This window comes from Nicotiana tabacum, chromosome 13, assembly GCF_000715075.1.
Source record: "Nicotiana tabacum cultivar K326 chromosome 13, ASM71507v2, whole genome shotgun sequence".
NCBI lineage: Eukaryota > Viridiplantae > Streptophyta > Magnoliopsida > Solanales > Solanaceae > Nicotiana > Nicotiana tabacum.
The window spans coordinates 53,862,553-53,878,430 of NC_134092.1; the positions used below are offsets into that span (position 1 = coordinate 53,862,553).

Sequence of the window (15,878 nt, forward strand, 5' to 3'; positions counted from 1 at the left end):
CGATCCCACAGAATAGTACCAATATTCGTTGCGGCGTGCAACCCAATCCCACACAATATAAAATAAATGTACTAACTCCAATCAACTACGACGCACCTCAAAATAAAACGCAATAAGAGAATTATATAATTAAAGATACAAAACGGATAAAAGTGGCTATATAACAACACACAAAGTCATAAAACAAGTAAAGACAGTCAGTAAATAAAAGCACAGATAAATTGAAATAAATAGCAAATTAAGGCATGCAACGGATAAAGGCATGAATATAATAAGTAAAGGGAAAGTAACAATTAAAGCATTTAACAAGTAATAACATGGATTAAATGAAGGCATCAAATAATTGAAGACATTAAATAAATGTCCCAACTTGCATGCTTAACCCATGACTACGTATATACACTCGTCACCTTGCATATACGTTGTCCCCATACATAAATCAAGTAGTAAATAAATCAATCAAGTCCTAATTTCCTCAAATCAAGGTTAAACACGATACTTACCACTTTTTCCAACCCAATCAATGATCAATTAGGGCTTTTCCTTTAGAATAAGCCTCCAAACTAATCAAATCTAGTTCAAACAATTCAAAATAAGCCTTAGAAACTACCCATGAGTGAAAAAGATTCAATCTTTAATTAAATTGGAAAAAGTCAACAAAAGTTAACTCCGGGCTCGCTTGGTCAAAAACAGAGATTTGGACAAAAATCCAATTACCCATTCAACCCCGAGCCTGATTATGTGATTTAGTTCGCAATCCGACCTTAATTTCAAGTCTAAGGTCGTGATGGGTATCGTGATGGCACCTAGACAAAATTCCTAATGTCACAATCCAATTTTTCCTCCGTTGGGTATCGTGATGGCACCTAGTCTTAGGGACTAGGTAACCCTAACATTTACTGAATAACAATAATAGATAACATCTAACAACCTTAGAAATGGAATTCTCTATTAAATTTACAAATCCCAAAACCGGTAGTACAAGTTATAAGCTCTTCTAGGAGAAGTTTTACATAATGAATATGTCACTGTTCCGAAATAAGAGAAAACAATGGAAATAAATATAATAAAAGGTGACTTCGGAGCCTGCGAACGTCCAGTAGGTGTACCTTGAAATCTCCAGCCTCACCAAGCATAAATCTCAAACCAACTCGATCCAAAGTACCTGGCTCTGCACAAAAAAATGTGAAGAAGCGTAACATGAGTACACCACGGTAGACCCAGTAAGTATCAAGCCTAACCTCGGTAGAGTAGTGACAAGGCCAGGTCAAGACACTCACTGAACATCTAAACCTGTGCAGGATATGACATAAAACTAACAAGAATGGAATATTCAAGAAATGTCAATAGCAGCAGAAATCAAATTACAAACCGCAGTAACGATAAGGGAAACACGAATGGAAACGTGAATAATCAAATAATTGCGCGACAACATAGCTTGATACAGACAAGGGTAAATGTACTCAAGTAGGGAAAATGATGTCAACTCAACCAATCAAGTCATTACTAATACACGATCCCAATAATCCAAATTTCCAAAATCTCATACCATAAATCACATCCTTCAAACCTTTAACATGCATGGCACATTGTGCCCACATCTTTCCATCTCATTTTACACGACAAACTCCATGTGCTACGCAATACATAATATTCGTGACAAATGCTAAATAGGATGTTCAAGAGACATTATGTATATGTCGAAAAGTAAAACTACGGCTTCTGAACCAAGTAGGAAGTCAATGAGAAAATGAGTTTATTTGGAAACCATTTGGTTAATGAAAATAACCTCTTTCAAATGAATGCAACCCCGGATAAGCTACTGAATTTAATATAGAATTTATTGATTTACAATATAATAACAATTCCTTTTTAAGTAAAATAAAACCTCAGACAAGCCAAGGAGGTTAAGTTGAGGAATCAATTGAAGTAAAATATGACAACTAGTAGAAATTGTAAGTATCGAAATAAACGGCGGGTTTTAACCTAAAAGTCACACAAGACAGCGTGATATTAATTATTTTATTTATTTAAAATCACTATTTTACTAATAACTCAGCAGGACAGGAGGCAATAACTCAACGTAGTAAATTCACCTAGAAAATCAATTGACCAGAATAATAGTATTAGGAAACAAAACTCAGGAAATGATGGCAAGACGCTAAGTCAACGACAATAACTCAAATCCTCGGAAAAACAGTAAAGAATCGGGAATACAAATTCTCAGAATCACGTACTAAAGAACCGAACCAATGCGACAAAGCAGGGAAATACAAAGCAGAGAGTATGTTGCGGCGCGCAATCCGATCCCACCATATAATATCATTATCATAATTCACCCTTATTCCACCATATCAACTCACACTTATTTCACCTGTTATGGCGTGCAACCCGATCCCACCGTGCAATATCAATATCATGCCAATACACAAAAATATGTTGCGGCGCACAACCTGATCCCACCATATAATATCAATATCATAATTCACCCTTATTTCCTCATAACAGTCCACCCTTATTTCACCTGTTACTGCGTGCAACCCGATCCCACCATATAATAGCAATATCATAATATAAATATCCTCCCTTATTTCACCACCTCCCTTATTTCACCTGTTGCGGCGTGCAACCCGATGCCCCCTTACAATAATTCAAATCAACAACAATTCAATGACTTCATTTACAAGAATTTCTACAATCAAGGGTATCAGTACCCAACGACAAAGAAACCACATAAAACCCGGAGGAACACAACAATTATACAAAAATGACAGGGCAGATAAGGTACGTGGTAACTAAGTATGCAATCATAACAATTAAGACAGATAGCAGATAAGTGCAAGACATGGAACAATTCAACAGTTAAGCGGTAACAAGACAATTAGGAAGACAGTAACTTCAACTACGACATATAAGGTCAAATAACGAGTAAGGAGTATAGCAATGTCAGATAAAGCATGTAAGAGCAGACTAACAACGAGATACCACATATTATGACAATTCAATTAAAGGCACGAAAAGATATTAGATAACCTAAACCGGTCAAATACCACATATAGACTGTGTACCCACTCGTCACCTTGCGTACACGGCTTTCACATAACAAGATAGCAATTAACTCAATTTCTAAGAGATGGGTTCCCCCACACAAAGTTAGGCAAGACACTTACCTCAGAGAAGACAAACCAATATTCTAAAATGAACTTCTCGGGTGAAATGACCTCCGGACGATCCAAATCTAACAAAAATAACTTCAAAGCAAAAATAAACTCATAAGAAACTACTCTAGATCACAAAGTCTCAATCTTTATCAAAATCTAAAAATCGGTCCAAAAGTCGACCCCCGGGCACGCACCTCGGAACCCGACAAATTTTACAAAACTCGAACACCCATTCCGATACGAGTTCAACCATACTAAAAATATCAAATTTCGGTACTATTTCGTCCCACAAAACATGATTTTTTATTTTGAAAACTTTCTTCAAAAATCATCATTTTCCTCAACTCAAAACACAATTTAAATGGTAAAAATAAAGATAAAATCATGGAATATATTAAATTGTAGGTGAAGAACACTTACCCAATCGATTTGCTTGAAAAACCCACGAAGAATCGCTCAAAACCGAGCTCTACAAGTCAAAATATGATAAAAATGGCCTAACCCTCGATTTGGAAAACTTATATTCTGCCCATGTCTGAAAGCATCGCGAATGCGGAGAAAGGCTCGCGTTCGCGAAGAAGGAAAGTAAGGCTGTTATAGAAAAACCCTTCATGAACGCGAGGGAAGGAGTGCGAATGCGAAGAACAAGGGACGAAACCTACGCGAACGCGAACGTGAACGTGAACGTGAAGAAGAAATATGAGGCTGCCAGGAAGAGCTTCGCGAACGCGGGTGTCTAATCGCAAACGCGATGAAGGGGAAAAGCAAACCTTCGCGAATGCGAGAGGTTGAACGCGAACACGTAGAAGGACCTCGAGGTGGTCAGCAGAGACACTTCGCGAACGCGAAAGGAGCTTCACGATCGCGAAGAAGAACACCAGAAAAACAGAATAGTAGTTCAAAAATAGGAGAAATTGACCCGTAGCCCACCCGAAACACACCCGAGGCCCACGAAACCCCGTCTAAACATACCAACAAGTTCCATAACCTAACACGGACTCGCTCGGGGTCTCAAATCATATCAAACAACGTTGAAACTATGAATCACATCATGAATCGAACTTATGAACTTTCAAATCTTCTAACTTCTAAAACTCGTGCCGAAACAGATTAAATCAACCCGGAATGACATCAAATTTTGCAGGCAAGTCCCAAACAACATAACTGAGCTGTTCCAACTCTCGGAATCGTATTCCGACCCCGATATCAAAAAGTCCACTTCCGGTCAAAATCTCCGAAAATTTAATTTTCGCCATTTCAAGCCTAAATCAGCTACAGATCTCAAATTCACCGTCCGGACACACTCCTAAGTACAAAATCACCCAACGGAGCTAACGGAACTATCGGAACTTCATTCCGGAGTTGTCTTCACACAGTTCCATCTACGGTCAAAAATCCTAAGACTTAAGCTTCCGTTTTAGGGACTAAGTGTCCCAAATCACTCCGAATCATCCGGTAACTGAATTCAACCACGCATGCAAGTCAATACACATAATACGAAGCTGTACAGGGCCTTATGCCGCCGAACGGAACTTAAATTCTCAAAACGACCGGTCGGGTCGTTACCTCCTTCCCCACTTAAACATACTTTCATCCTCGAACGTGCCCGGAGTCGTTCCAAAGCCCTCCAATCACTGCATGAACTCACCATACATACCGCCGGGGGTGATTCCCCATCACCCAAACCTATGTAGGCCTGACAACGCCACTTAATTGAAGACCTCACTTCATCCTTAGTCCTCAACTCAAGACAAAACCCAACCCTCAACATCTGAAACTTCTCATAGGATCTGAATCTCGCATCATCACGTTGTACAAACTTGAACAAGCTGAATCGAGCCACAATTTCAACCCAGGGCACGATCACATGATGTTCCACACAACTCAATTGACCATAGCAATATCTTCTGACCATCATAGCTGTCCAATAATAGTCCGGATGCCGGCGATATGCTTCACATTGAATAAAACCTCGTTGTGGACCACCATGACGTTGATCAAGATGAAAGAAACATGCAAAAACTCACAACCACCCATGAAAGTAGCAAGACAAGAAACTCTCCCGTCCCTCAAGAGCCCTTGCCCAGATCTGAGCGGAAATAGCATCATCCTTCCAACCACTCCTCACCCCCAATACGATAGTATAAATCTCAGGTCTAAGAACCCCTTCTCAGCCAATACCAGCAGCCCAGCTAACAACTCATCGCAGGACCACACAGGTTCTCACATAACAAGGTCCGTAAACCAAGCAGGCAATAACCCGGGCATGTAGAAAAATAAAAGGAAAGCAAGGTACAAGGATTGTCTAACAAGTGCAACAGATATAATGACAAAGTACAGTTTCATCAACTTATTCCACATAAAGAAAACAGAACACAATATAAACACAAGGAAAGGGTATCTCACATAACATCCGATGCGGCGTGCAGCGCAGCCCCAAATATATCTCCATATAGGGATACTCATCGAGCCAAAATGCTCGGGTTCACTGATCACATGAATGCTGATATCCAACACAATAGGGTGCACAAGTATAACTGTTAGAAATGAATAGAAATAGAACAACATGGAGTAAAACATGCATAACTAAAGTGCAATGAGCAAATCCACATACGAGGGCCATCTTGCCCACATCGCCATAAGGCCTGAACGGAATTACACATGCGTAGAGAATAATCATACAACCTCACAGCATAAGAGAGTAGCACATAACATAGGTTAGAGGCACAAATAATATCCATACTGCCCGGTAGCATAACCATGATATCAACTTCACAAGAGTACCCAAACCTGATCCGATATAAAGTACACATTCTCGTTGGGCTTTTAAATAGCCCCCAAACCAAATCCTGATCATTCCCAAATAGGTAAATATGCCTCCACAAGTCCATAGCAACCTACCGACAACTTATGCCATTAGTTATCCCATTCTCAACATTTCTTCACAAGCCGCAAACAAGAAATAGTCCGCATATGAGGACATCCAGCCCCAAAACCTCAGGAATACCATAGTTTCAATTTTCGATCTCAAGTACGCTACCAGAATGGCTGATACATCACTCACACTCCATCATCTTACTAAATCACCCATGTAAATTTACCGGCCGCATAATAAAACCTAAACCTCAAGAAGTCTCAAAACCCAAAAATCACCATGCCACTAGCCACGCACCCGCAAACCAAAACTCAAGGTTCCTTCCTAAAATGTACGCTTTTCACATATGATACCCAATAATGCTAACATTCTATTAACTTCTGATACCCATCCGGGAGAAAACCATCATGTACAACATATTTCTTATGCCCATAGCAGACAGCCGACTCAAGCCATGGCCGAAACTATCTAGAACTCTCTAAGACCCGCCCGCACACAACTAAGCCATCAGGACCCCATCTCCCCAAACTCAACCGAATCACACAAACTGTCCAACCCAAAAGTAGCGCCACAGATGTTGGTAGAGAATTCCCATTCAAAAAGGACCAATTACTTCCATTGCTATGTTGACCCATCACCATAGAGCTAGCCCATTTCTTCGAATACTCCTCGTCTTTCCTCTGGGGTAACACTTCTCCTGTCGATACACAATGATCCCAACCAAAACCCAATGCAGAAAATTCTAGCACGAACCACGCAGCCTAGAAGCTCATAAACCACTGTATTTTCTCTGAAGCACCCCATAATGCCGAAACCAAGATGCCCACGCTGAATAGACCTCCTGTGAATCTGAAGTTTTTTCTCCGACTACCTTTGATACTGAAATGTAGATCCATTAATGATGCAGAAACACCGCAAGCCCCAACATCATCTCATGCAAGATCTCAGATCTCAATCATATGCAAAATTTGGGGAACCGTGCAATACCCTATATATATACACACATCTCCGGCCAAAACTGATGTAACACCTGACGCTGCTATCCGAATGTCGCTAGTGGACTCCCCCACTTGGCGCGAAGCCATAGAAAACAACACCTGGTGATCCGCAAAACTAACCTTCACAACTCGTACAACACCAATCATAAGGTACTCCAAGTCATCTACTAAGTGCACGTCCATTCTCGTGACAGTCAAACTCGCTTCCTTCAATGCCTTGAATGATAAAATGTACCTTCCACTGAGTAGAAATCCCATACGACCCACATAGTCTCCAATACCACCGACTATCCTCAAACCAACATCCACCTCGTGACCCTACCATGATCGCGACGACTAGTTAGCCAATTAAACCTTCCCAAGCTCGTACTTATCAACCAGATACCAGAACCCGCTGCACCTACACGTGAACAACTGAATAATCTCTCAGTACCTCCGCATCCTCAGTCTGGATGACATATTGTGACAATGGTTGAGCATCCCTGGCCCCCTCGTAGCCCATCCGCATCATCAAGAACCGTTGGCACATAGTTGATATCGAGTGCGCAATATGATACACGAGTGGATTCGAAGGAACATAAGATATATGCTTCGAGCTGAATCAATGTCGCACGATAAGGAATGAAAGAGGTGGAATTTACTAATAGTTTTAGTAGCCCCTCGAAGATAAGTACAGACGTCTCCGTACCGATCCGCAAGATCTACTAAACCTGCTTATGACTTGTAGCACCTATGAACCTAGAGCTCTGATACCAACTTGTCACGACCTAATTTCCCCTCTGTTGGGTATCGTGATGGCACCTAGTCTTAGGGACTAGGTAAGCCTAACATTTACTGAATAAAAATAATAGATAACATCTAACAACCTTAGAAATGGAATTCTCTATTAAATTTACCATTCCCAAAACCGGTAGTACAAGCCATAAGCCTTTCTAGGAGAAGTTTTACATAATGAATACGTCATTGTTCCAAAATAAGAGGAAATAATGGAAATAGATACAATAAAAGGTGACTTCGGAGCCTACGAACGCCCAGCATGTGTGCCTTAAAGTCTCCAGCCTCACCAAGCATAAATCTCAAACCAACTCCAAAGTACCTGGCTCTGCACAAAACAATGTGCAGAAGCGTAGCATGAGTACACCACGGTGGTACCCAGTAAGTATCAAGCCTAACCTCGGTAGAGTAGTGACGAGGCAAGGTCAGGACACTCACTGAACATCTAAACCTGTGCAGGATATGACATAAAGCTAACAAGAATGGAATATTCAAGAAATATCAATAGCAGCATAAATCAAATTACAAACAGCAGTAACGATAAGGGAAACACGAATGGCAACGTGAATAATCAAATAATTGCGCAACATAGCTGGATACAGACAAGGGTAAATGTACTCAAGTAGGGGAAACAATGTCAACTCAACCAATCAAGTTATTACTAATACACGATCCATATAATCCAAATTTCCGAAATCTCATACCATAAATCACATCCTTCAAACCTTTAACATGCACGACACCTTGTGCCCACATCTTTCCATCGCATTTTACACGACAAACTCCACGTGCTACATGGTACATAATATTCGTGACAAATGCTAAATAGGATGTTCAAGAGACGTTATGTATATGTCGAAAAGTAACACTACGGAGTCTGAACCAATTAGGAAGTCAATGAGAAAATAAGTTTATTTGGAAATCATTTGGTTAATGAAAATAACCTCTTTCAAATGAATGCAACCCCGGATAAGCTACTGAATTTAATATAGAATTTATTGAATTACAATATAATAACAATTCCTTTTTAAGTAAAATAACCTCAAACAGGCCAAGGAGGTTAAGTTGAGGAATAAATTAAAGTAAAATATGACAACTAGTAGAAATGGTAAGTATCGAAATAAATGGCTGGTTTTAACCTAAAAGTCACACAAGACAGCGTGATATTAATTATTTTATTTATTTAAAATCACTATTTTACTAACAACTCAGCAGGACAGGAGGCAATGACTCAACGTAATAAATTCACCTAGAAAATTAATTTACCAGAATAATAGTATTAGGAAAAAGAACTCAGGAAATGATGGCAAGGCGCTAAGTCAATGACAATAACTCAAATCCTTGGAAAACAGTAAAGAACCAGGAATACAAATTCTCACAATCACGTACGAAAGAACTAAACCAATGCGACAAAGCAGGGGAATACAAAGCACAAAGTATGTTGCGGCGCGCAACCCGATCCCACCATATAATATCATTATCGTAATTCACCCTTATTCCACCATATCAATTCAACCTTATTTCACCTGTTGCGGCGTGCAACCCGATTCCACCGTACAATATCAATATCATGCCAATACACAAAAATATATTGCAGCGCGTAACTCGATCCCACCATATAATATCAATATCATAATTCACCTTTATTTCCTCATAACATTCCACCCTTATTTCACCTGTTGCGGCGTGCAACCCGATCCCACCATATAATAACAATATCATAATATAAATATCCTCCCTTATTTTACCACCTCCCTTATTTCACCTATTGCAGCGTGCAACCCGATCCCCCCTTACAATAATTCAAATCAACAACAACAATTCAATGACTCCATTTACAAGAATTTCTACAATCAAGGGAATCAGTACCCAACGACAAAGAAACCACATAAATCCCGGAGGAACACAACAATTATACAAAAATGACAGGGCAGATAAGGTACGTGGTAACTAAGTATGCAATCATAATAATTAAGGCAGATAGCAGATAAGTGCAAGACATGGAACAATTCAACAGTTAAGCGGTAACAAGACAATAAGGAAGGTAGTAACTTCAACTACGGCATATAAGGCCAAATAATGAGTAAGGAGTACAGTAGGTGCCAGCAATTCAGATAAAGCATGTAAGAGTAGACTAACAACGAGATACCACATATTATGACAATTCAATTAAAGGCATAAAAAAAATATTAGACAACATAAACCGGTCAAGTACCATATATAGACCGTGTACCCACTCGTCACCTTGCGTACACGATTTTTACATAACAAGATAGCACAATTAACTCAATTTCTAAGTGGTGGGTTCCCCCACACAAAGTTAGGCAAGACACTTACCTCAGAGAAGACAAACCGATACTCTAAAATGAATTTTGCGGGTGAAATGACCTCCGAACGGTCCAAATCTAACAAAAATAACTTCAAAGCACAAATAAAACTCATAAGAAACTACTCTGGATCATAAAGTCTCAATCTTTATCAAAATCTAAAAATCGGTCCAAAAGTCAACCCCCGGGCCCGCACCTCGAAATCAGACAAATTTCACAAAACCCTAACACCCATTCCGACACGAGTTCAACCATACTAAAATTACCAAATTCCGATACCATATCGTCTCTCAAATCATGATTTTTCATTTTGAAAACTTTCTTCAAAAATCACCATTTTCATCAACTCAAAACACAATTTAAATGATAAAAATAAAGATAAAATCATGGAATATATTAAATTCTAGGTGAAGAACACTTGCCCAATCGATTTGCTTGAAAAGCCCACGAAGAATCGCTCAAAACTGAGCTCTACAAGTCAAAATATGATAATAATGGCCTAACTCTCGATTTGGAAAACTTATATTCTGCCCATGTCTGAAAGCATCACGAATGCGAGACGGCGAACAAGAACGCGAAGAAGAAATATGAGGCTGCTAGGAAGAGCTTCGCGAACGCGGGTGTCTAATCGCGAACGTGGTGAAGGGAAAAAGCAAACCTTCGCGAACACGAGAGGTTGAACGCGAACATGTAGAAGGATCTCGAGGTGGTCAGCAGAGACACTTCGCGAACGCGAAAGGAGCTTCGCGATCGCGAAGAAGAATACTAGAAAAACAGAACAACAGTTCAAAAATAGGAGAAATTGACCTGTAGCCCACCCGGAATACATCCGAGGCCGCCGGAACCCCGTCTAAACATACCAACAAGTTTCATAACCTAACACGAACTTGCTCGGGATCTCAAATCATATCAAACAACGTCGAAACTATGAATCACGCCGTGAATCGAACTTATGAACTTTCAAATCTTCCAACTTCTAAAACCTATGCCGAAACCTATCAAATCAACCCGGAATGACGTCAAATTTTACAGGAAATCTTGGTAACCCCTCTCATCAGTAACATAAGAATCAATTGTATGTACTAAATATTTCAGTATTTCAAGTAATTAAGACTTGTGAAATAAATTTGATGAGTCTTGCCAGAATAATGATTCAACATCAGGAGGAAATCAACCAGCAACTCGATCCGCTAAATCACCAAAGAAGAAAAAGAAGAAGAAGAAGAAGAAAAACAATCTGCCTATAATATTTTTAGTTTTAACTCCTCAGCATGCCACTTAACGTGCAAACAGTTCTTTCCTTTGCTAAGTAGGTTGAAATATTTTAGTTTGAAAAAAAAAATAATCTGTCTATAATTTTTTAAGTTTTAACTCCCGAGCATGCCACTTAACGTGCGAAAAGTTTTTTCCTTAGCTAAGTAGGTAGAAATATTTTGGTTGAACGATGGGCGCATGACTTAAACCAAGAGTTGATACCAAATTAAATTGTGTGAGCCAATTCATGTAAAAGATAATCGCCATAAAAGTTTTTAGTTTGTCAAATGATCATTCCTAATACAAGTAGATTTTGGCACAGAAAAATCTATTAGTAATAGTCGTCATTGGTTCAACACAAGAAACAGAGCAAGAAACCAACACTAAGAAACAAGGAGAGAATACGTCACAAAAAGAATGCTTGTAATTACCTTGAGAGGATTAGAGTTTCATTATTTAAGAAGATCCTTAAAGTGAGATTCCGGAACATCTACCGCCCTATTCTCCATTCGAAGCTCGTCTTTTAGAGGTTTCAAAGTGATTTTATTTAACTAATCTTATACATTCTCCAAGCAGTCTGAATTGATTCCAAAGCCCATATTTTCACCTCTTTGGGAGTGCCATATTTTTTCTACAAGTTTAGTGAAATTAGGTTAGTGTAAAAAATATGAAATATCCATGTTTATTGAACATTGCGAACTTCAAACCTTGATATATTTTCGCATATCATTTTGTGTGTCTAGTTTCTTCCAACTAAATACTTTAAGAGGACAAAAGCTCATATTCCTCGTCAATATGCCGAGGAAGCTACCCAACTATTTTACAATCAAATTGTACCTGCTCGAACTTGATTTGAAGCTCCAAAATCACCAAAAGCTAAGACTGTGACAGATTAAATAGCATTATGGGACTCGTAATTCGGCCAAAATAGATCTCTGCACAACATAAAATTAAGATAAAATTTTATGTTTTCCTCATAACGAGAGCAAAAAGGAAGGAATTATATTACAAGCAAACCCTAATAGATCTCTAACTTAGATTGAGCTACACACCACAACCAAGAATAAGACCAGATTCCAAACATTAAAGAAACATCTATACTCATCAAAGTTTATATTAATGTGTTATAGGCTATTTGGTTATACTGTATAGATATGAAGATAATAAGTTACAAACCTGGATACACGCTAGAGAGTAAGAGGTAAAGACCTGTGGGCCAAATTAGTATTATTTCTCATTCAATTTAACATTTACGTTTTAATTTGAAACTTTATATAACTAATAGTTTCAGTAAATTTATTTAGGCAAGAAGCATATATACATCGGTGGAAAAAGTCAAAAGCAAAAGTATGTATTGCTAAATGTGCGAGATAAAATGAACGATAGAAGATCAAATGCCAGAAAACAAACAGAGAAATAAGAGACTCAGATATCCAGATTTTTCGTGAGACAGAGAGGGACAAAGTAGAGATGTGAGTAGCAAAATACCATTCTTATACATGGACCAAAAAATAGACTGGAAACATACTCAAAGCTTCCAAACATATCAAACGAGAGAATTATGTGCCAGAATTGTCTAGTATTTTTTCTAGTCAGATTGTTGTGTTTGAATTATTTGGTTGGTACGATATTGGTTGCAGATTGTGAGATTTGTTTAATATTGTAGGAGAATCCTTATGCAATTAGCAAATCTTGAAATTAGACTTAAAAAACTCAATACAAAAAATAAGTAACATACAACAACATCAACTAAATTGACAAATCACAATCTAATAACATCTCTTTACTAGAACTTTAGAGAAAATAGTTACTGCAGACCTAATAGAAATCCATTCCAAGAAAAAACTTGTTCAACAGAGAAAGGTAACATATAGTTTTTGATTTAGGTGTTGGTGACCTCCAAAATTCACGAAGCTGAAAGAGGACCAACAAACTCAACCCCCTCACACAAAAATAAAATCCACAGGTTCAACTTTTATTTTTTACAAACTATAAAGCCCACAAACTAAACCCCCATTTTTCCAAACTAGAAATCAATATCGATATAATAGAGCAAAAAAAGTGTACCCACCAAATCTCTAAAGAACAATAATAGAATTATAGGAAAAATGTTACCAGAGAAGGAAAGAGGAAGACGCATCAAACAGAGAACACTGTAGGATTCTTTCAGTTCAGTCAGATACGAGAAAAATTAAGAACAAACCTAGGCCGGAGGGAAGCCTTCGCTGGACATAGGGCAGGTCGATGTGTACGAGGGTGAAACAAAGGAGAAAAGAGAACACTGTATGGGTGAAACAAAGGAGAAAGAGAACACTGCATTCAGTCACATACGAGAGAAATCAAGGGAAGCATTTGCTGGAGACGGGCAGGTCAATGATGTGTTGGCTGGAGATGGGTCAGTGAAAGCGGCGTAGGTCGATCTATTTGCGAGAGTAAAATAAAGTTTTAGGGCATGAGTTTTGGTATATGTGTGAGACCAAAAAAAAAGAACTAATAAAAAATAAGGTTGTGGACCGCAGGCTTAGTAGAATTAGGAGCGGGAAACAAGAGAGGGAACCAGGAACCGTAGCCACAACCTTATTTTCACATCAGCGTTGCAATAAACTATTCTATAGCAACGGTTTACGTAAACTGTGCCATATCTCTATCTATAGCAACGGTTATGTAACTATTGTAACGGTTTGCTTTTAGAACTGTCCCAATAAGTCTTAAAGGCTTTGTTAACGGTTAAAACCATTGCAAACATCTATAGCAACGGTTAGATAACCGTTGCTAAAAAACTGTTGCCATAGGCCTATTTTCCAGTAGTGAATGAGGTAAGTATCTTGCCTAATCTTGTTGTGAGGGAATAACCCTTAGGATATGACCTGATTTGACTAGTTGGAATGTGTGAGAAGTGACATATATGCAAGGTGATGAGCATATATGCAGGTGCAATGTATGATTTATGACCGAAGTAGTCTTTAGGTTGTATCATGGCTTGTTGTGGATATTGTGCTTCCTTCTATCATCCTTTGTATGTTTGCTATGTAAACTTCTTGAATCGTGCTAGAGATCATGTGTAGGTGTTGATTTCGTTTTTGAACATGATACTTATTATTCTATGGCGTATCCACCTAATCTGAGCAGTAGTCGTGTACTTTGCACATGCATACACCTTAGAATGCTATTTTCCTCAGTCCATGAGTATGTGATTTGATATCTATTGTTTGTATACATGTATTCTTGTATATGCTTTCTGTGTGATGGACTGGATTGACATTACGTGAGGGTTCCGTGAGGGTTGAGTTGTTATAGCACGTGAGTTGTCCGTGCGGTTGTTATGGTTATGGAAAGTGAGTTGTTCGTGCGGTTGTTATAATTATGGCACGTGAGTGGCCCGTGCACCGTGCGGATAAGGATCCACCCCTAGGGTCATCCTCTCATGTTTCTCCTTGATGACGTACACGCAGATTATGAAAAATTGATCAGTGGTTGGATTGTGCGTATCTTCTCTATATGCAAACTCCTTGGATGTATATATGATCTTTACCGCGTATTTTCTCTATAAGCTATTTTACTTGATGATATGATTTACGGTACATATCTTCTCTATGTGTTAATTTGTGCAACCTACCTTGTTTGCTCATGCATATCTTCTCTATATGCAACTATTGACCGCTATTTGACATGTCATGCATATATCCTCTATATTCAACTATTGACAGTTATTTGACATTTCATGCATATCTCCTCTATATGTAACTATTGACGGCTATTTGATATTTCATGCATATCTTTTCTATAAGCTGCTTTGATTCAAGAAGTGATTTACAATACATATCTTCTCTATATGTCAACTTGTGTAACCTGGATTGTTCATTTATGCATATCTTCTCTATATGCAATTGTTGATGATTTATTTATACTTGGTGAATATCTTCTCTATATGTTGGACTGTTAGTTGGTTTACGATGCTTGTGTATATCTTCTCTACGTGCACTGATGAACTTATATGTGTTGATGTGTACATGTTTATACTATTGAGTTGTACATGTTTAAGTAAAGTGAGTATCTTATGACTTAACAATCTCATCGCTACATCACCGAGGTTAATCTTGATACTTATTGAGTACATGAGGTCGGTTGTACTCATACTACACTTCCATACGCTGCGTGTAGAACTTAGATCTGAGCTGCTATGGATTACGAAGGCTAGCATTGCAGACGCACCCGCATTCTAGATATAAACTACCAGTTGTTCGTGGTAGATTAGGATTTGTACTTCTGTTTATGTATATTCAAATATATATTGTATTTTCTTCGTACCAGTATTGTAAATCTAAATATTAGTGGCTCATGACTTGTACTACCAATCATTGGGATAGTTGTATGGATTTAATTCATATTATTTGTTGTTTATTGATCATATTTCATTCGAGTTGTACTATTTGTTGTTTGTCTTACCTAGCATGTTAAGGTTAGGTTTGATCACGACTAGGTAGAATTT

The 15,878-nt window shown here is 38.4% G+C and overlaps 1 long non-coding RNA gene across 4 annotated transcripts; it reads right to left on the reverse strand.

Moving 5' to 3' along the window:
• Positions 1-935: 935 nt before the first annotated feature.
• On the reverse strand, positions 936-13,885 carry LOC107816284 (uncharacterized). 4 transcript variants are annotated; one of them, XR_012698006.1, is made up of 5 exons: positions 13,593-13,881; positions 12,227-12,324; positions 11,821-12,020; positions 10,146-10,226; positions 7,894-8,136 (listed from the first exon to the last, which is right to left on the reverse strand). It is a non-coding gene; the product is annotated as an uncharacterized LOC107816284 (long non-coding RNA). The 4 variants fall into 4 exon arrangements; XR_001654919.2 differs by lacking the exons at positions 7,894-8,136; positions 10,146-10,226 and adding an exon at positions 936-1,171 and having other exon boundaries at positions 13,593-13,877; XR_001654934.2 differs by lacking the exon at positions 10,146-10,226 and having other exon boundaries at positions 12,097-12,324; positions 13,593-13,885.
• Between the last annotated feature and the right edge of the window lie 1,993 nt (positions 13,886-15,878).